This window comes from Aptenodytes patagonicus, chromosome 1, assembly GCF_965638725.1.
Source record: "Aptenodytes patagonicus chromosome 1, bAptPat1.pri.cur, whole genome shotgun sequence".
NCBI lineage: Eukaryota > Metazoa > Chordata > Aves > Sphenisciformes > Spheniscidae > Aptenodytes > Aptenodytes patagonicus.
Genome location: NC_134949.1, coordinates 197,881,769 through 197,887,768, shown reverse-complemented (window position 1 = coordinate 197,887,768; position 6,000 = coordinate 197,881,769).

Here is a 6,000-nt window from a genome sequence, read left to right as displayed (position 1 = left end):
GTGTGTGTGTCCGGTCTAATGAGGGAAGGTCACTGCGTTTCACCATCAGACACTTGCAGCTTCACGATCTGCTCCATGTCTCGTGGTGACATAGCTCAACCCTTCCTTTGAATGCCAAGGAGTTTCCTGTGCCCGGTCCTGGTCTGGGTGACTCATCTGGCAGCAAGGATTCGGCTCCAGGCAGTGCCACCGTGGAGGTGCTAAGGCACAGAGGTACACAGTCATGCCAGAAGCTCCTTTCACATTGATCACGTAAGGTACCAGCTGACACAAGTGGAGGTGTCGTGGCACTGGGTTTGGTTTGAATGAAACAGGTAATAAATCACATGTGGTAATAAAGAAAATAATACTGTAAGGAGATTACAGAGGATGGGGAAGTTCAGAGGAGAGGAAGTGTGCGGCGAATGGCACCCTGCTTCGAAACGTCTGCTGAAGTCCTGCGACTGAAACTCCGGTCTCACTTGCTGCCTACATTTAACATCTGAAAAATCTGTTATCGGTGAGTGTTTTGCCAGGCTTTTTTTCCTCTATGACCACAACTTCTTAAAAATTTCATCACTAAGAAAAAAATGTCATTCCTCCATTCTAATACAGAGGAGAAAGTAAAGAAATCCACACAGGAGGAAAGAGTCTGGAACATGTGGAAAGATGTTTTACTCATACCGCAATATTTTGCACTTATTATAGTGCCTTTGATCCAATGGCCTTAGAGTATTTTATGAGTTATGAGTGATCTTTAGTCTTTTTGTTTCCCACTCCTGATGAAAAAGGCTTTGTCTTCATTTTTCTGCCAGAGTAAACTGATTCACTGAGATTATGCTCAAATTGTAAAGCCAGAAACAAAACCACGACTGCAGCTCAGGTCACAGCACTCCCACTCCATGCTTTCTTTTAGACCCATCTCGCCTTTGTGTCAACATATCCAAAAGGGGACACAGTCCAAAAAATAGTGATTAAAAAACACAAGTCAGCCCCTATGATTACATGATAAAAGTTGTAAAGACCCCAGATAACAGGAGGATGGGCACAGGATAAATACACAGGCTACATTATTAAACCCTTTGAAGCACACTGGATTATGTTTGCACATAACACACCTGCTGTGATGCTACGGACTAAGATCTGTCTTTGTTAACATGCCATCCAAATTTCATCAGGAACATACTTTTCATTAAAATACTTCAGCAGAGCTGGTCTCTGAGGCATCTGGCTAGCGGTGGATGAAATGCTGGGTTCCTTGCCGTTAAAGTTGGTCTCCCTGAAGAATGAGAAACTAACAGAAGGGACAGGAGAAAGAGGGAGCAGACGAATACTCATTTAGCCCACAGCTGTAACGTTGAGAACAAAATTAATTTAGACACTGAAGGATACAAAGAAAGAGTGACCTTTAATTGCTGATCTGTAGTGCCAGCCACGGATGTGATAAACAATCACGGGGAGCGTGCAGACGGATCCCACCTGAGTGCAGACCCCAGCTAGCCGCTGTGCTGAGGTGGCTCGCATGACTGAAACGTTGAAGGCAGCCGTGAAAGGAAGGTCAGGCAGGGAACAGCATCCTGGCCTGTAAAAATGGGGTTACCTGTTTTCCAGCTGCTGGCAGCTGTGCAGAAGACACTTGCATGTGTAGTGATGGGCAGTGTCAGAGGCTGCAGGCAGCTGCCCCCTGCTTACCCAGGCCAGAGCAGCCACGTTGACTCCAGCCTCGAGCTGAAACTGATCTGCCTGATTTTACCCGAACCAAATTAAGGGTATTTATATGAAGGGCACCACCACCAGATTGGCTGTTGGTGGTTTTCAGTGGGCATAAGGTGGTGTGTTGGTTTGCGGCTCTCTTCCTCCCTGCCAGCACAGTTGGCTTGGGAAGAAAATGTCTTTTTTTTTTTTCCGTTGGCATAAAACCAAGATTGTGTAGTAGCACATATTGTCTACAGACCACCAGGTGTGAAAGCAGAATGGCTGGCTACCGAATTCCCTCTCTGCTCTGCGTAGGGGGGAGAGATGCAACATTGTGAGTGATTTCTATCTGTGCAAGATATGCTAAAAGTCTCCTCTTGCTGATATTAAAATGACCTCAAGTTTCCTAACGGGAGCAGTGATAATGTCCTGACTCAGAAAGAGAACGGTGCAAGCAAGAGAAATCTCTATTTGCCCTCATCCACACTGGCAAAGAAGAATTAATTGTGAAACCCCCAAAGTAGCGCTGGCTGGGATACAAGCTAGTCATCTGTTACGGATGAACGGGGTAAGGGCCAAAACAGTAATATAAATATTTGGTGGTTTACGGGGAAACTTCATAAAGCTGGAAACGGGGAGAAACTGAAACGTGTCCTTTAGGAAATGATACCTCTGCATTGTTCAAGAAAATTTTTCAAGTTATCAAAAAAAAAAAAAAGGTTGCACTGGCTGAAAAAACTACAGTCTTGACTGGAGAACTGACAAGAATACTAATAATTTAACTATAGAAGACATTTACATTAATAAAAGTAAGTAGAAAAAAGGTAAAGTTGTCAGGAATTGGTAGAAATCAGAAGCATAAAACTGGTAAAGAACTTAAAAGAAGATGTGACCTGCAGCCAGCAATGTCGAGTGATAAAGATTTTTCTGATTTTAATACATATTTGAAACAAAAGAATGGTAGCTCTTCTACTGATCTACTGCTATGTGAAAAATTTGACTTGTCAATTGGAATGCAAAAGAAACACAGATGTTCAATAAATATTTCTGTTCTGTTTTGGGGTGGAAAACAGATGATAGAGCCATATTCCAGGATGGTAACAAAATAGTTTCTGTTCCAATGCAAGCCTGAGAACGTAAAATAAGAGCAGCTCCAGTTAAACAACTTAATATTAGCAGCTCTGGATAAACTTGCATCCAACAATTTGTAATATTATTTTTCCAATCGGTTAGCCTGGAGATGCTGTGGAGGTTTCAGACCACTGGAATAATCCTCATGTGTGGGGTTTTATTGGTTTGGTTGGTTTGTAAAGTGAGAGCAGCCCCGGCTGATGCAGACCTGCCTGCCTTACCCCGATTCCAGACACAGGGGTGGAAAAGCTGATAATAAAAAGGGAGAGTACCATCACCAATGCCACTTGACAAAGGTTGGTGGAAAATGTATTTTAGATAAAGTTACAAGTGTGGTGAGTAAAGGTGGCAATGTCGTAATGTAATAATACTTTACATTTCCATAGAACATTTGGTTTGGTAGCCCCTGACATTTCTACCAAGAACACTTCCGCAAAATTAGCACAGCATGCATTAAAAGGATTAAATGTTGACTAATTGGTCTCAAAATGTCCTTTTAATGTGTTATCTTCATGCAGGACATATTTACCTAAAGATTTAAGCATGGATTAGGCTTTAGCAATTTAAAACTTTTATCAGAGACCTCAAAGAGGATGTAACATCATCACTGCTCAAGTTTTCAGGCAACACACAAATTGGGAGAATGGTAAGTCTAGACAGGTCACTAACACTGAGCAATCTCTGAGTAAGCTGGGCTTTAGCAAACAATATGTATTTTAATATAGCTCCCCTAAAATTACATATCTAGGAACAGAGACTGCAGGACATGCTTTATAGGATGCGCAGCTCCCTCCCGGCTACTCATTACTTTACAAGGATCTGGAGATCATACTGAGTTGTTAGCTAATCTTGAGCTCCCACTGTCACATCAGTTAGTTTGTGCTGCTGCCCACAGGTTTTGAGCAGAGAAAGATGTCACCTTACTTTTACAAGTCTTTTGCCACTCTCACCTGAAAGTATTATGACCAAGTGCAAGAAATATGACCTCGATCAAATTGCTATGAGGAAACACAAAACTTATAGGAAAATAGGGGAGAGAGTGGTTACCATTGATATCTTATCAAAATAAAGAGACGATCAAGTGAAATTCATCTGTCACTATGAGAAATAATCGCACAACCATCGCACGAAGGACAACCCCTGAGGAAGCAAATCTGCAGGAGAGCATCTGTAAGCTGCTGAGGAAGCTGCAGGGCAGGCTTAATCAGATGAAGCCCTGAGCCTTTCGATCTGTGCTGTTGGTTAATAACCCCACTGTGGTTCAGGCTCATAGTTTTTGTACTGTGCATAGGAAAAGTCTAGCTTTGGACACCCACCGGGAAACCAGGCTGCAGTGCACTTAGCCTAGTGCAGTTCTACAGGAGACCACCCTCAAACCCCACTTTCCCTCTTTCTTAAGATACCTGCGGGAATGAGAGTCCAGCAGAAGCCTTAAGTCACATTCGCATCTGAGCTATGTGGATGGGGAGTGAACTGAGCACAAACATAGGTTAAAGCACGTTTGATAGCGTGGGCATGCAGTCTATATGTGATGGCTGGGAGTATAAAAACCGGGGAAACAGATTACCTCCACAATTCGTACTTTTGCAATAGCTTTTCTTGGTCCAGTGCTGGTGTTCACAATTTAAGGTGTTTATTAGGTAACTATGGAAAACCTTGGGAAGGGCAGAAAATAGGACAATGTGGTGGGCGGAAGGACTCCAAATGATTTATCTGTTTAAGAAACAGTTACATTCCAGGACAGCTGGCATGAAGGGAACTCACCCTTAATAGAGGACTTATTAAATATAAGGTCCAGTGGCTAGAAGCCGAAGCTAAACAAACTCTGATTACGTACACTGAAAACATTTTTACAACAGGTAATAGTCATTCGAATAATTTGCCAAGAGCTGTGGTGGGATTTCCCAGAAGTTGCAATCTCTTGTTGTTCCTAAAAGAGGAGTTCTACTTCAAACACAAATTAGCTAAGGGAAGTCCTACAGCTTCTGTTACCCGAGAGGTCAAGCAAGATGGTCATAATAGTCTCTTCTGGCCTTGTAACCTATAAATAGAGTCCCAGTGGAAAAAAAAATTATCCTTATCTCAGGCTTTCCCAAAACACTGTGGAAAAAACAATAGGAATGCAGAAAGATCAGAAATAGTCACTTTGCAACAGTTGTGCCTAGTTTGGTATTTCTACTGAAGAGACCAAAACATTTTGTGATCTTATTCCAGAACGTCTTTTCAGCTCTTCCTTCTTGCTGTCAGAGCTCAGCCATACCCAATACACCCATTTTCAGAGCTGTTAACTGGTCAACATTTGATAATTGTAACAAAGGTTGGGTTTGAAGTTGGTGGGAGTTTTGCCATTCTCATTTAATGGGTGGATCAAACCAGAGTATCTTTGCAATTTAAGGACACACCTCAAATTCTCCATCCGATGTGAAGTGAAACTCAGGGGAATTATGCCACACACACACAACTGCCGAGTCTGGCTGAAAGAACAGACGTTTCTCGTATATCATGTCAAATACTGTTATATTTAGGCAATGTTTGAAAAGAACTCTACCTTCATGAAGTGAATCATTCAATAGCCACAGTACAAATGCCACACCAGCAACAGACACAAATTTATTCTTCGCAACTGTGCTGCCTTTATTGTTCTTTGCAAAAAGAGAGTACTTCACACAGCATGTATCCTCCTGCAAATTTTTTGGTTAAAAGAAAATAACAAGTCCTGTCTTTGAGTTTTTGGGAGTGTTCTGCATGTATGAAGCAAGGGACACAGGACCACCGATTTTTTTGACTGTAGACTTCAAAAATACAGTGAAACAGCATTTAGATTGTATCAGTCCCCTCCTTTACTTACTCCCTGAGATCATTTTGATGATAATTCATCATCAGCTAAGTGAAACCCTCCAAGCACATAAAATACTTTGAATTGAACAAAACAATGCAAAATGTCTAAATAGTCTGAGCCTTATGCTCAGAGCACGACTAGATTCACAAAAGTGCTGCGACTATCCCAGCAGTACCAGCCCCTTTTACCTTAAACTTGCTGATCATCGTTGCTGTGAGCATGGCAGAGCAGGGTTTCATGCGCTCTTTCATCAGTGGGAATTTGAAGTCACGGTATTCACAGTCCAGCGGGAAAGCAGGAGACTCAAGATCCTACCTGGTCTTTGGTCTGGAGCAGGGATATGAAGCAGGGTGGTT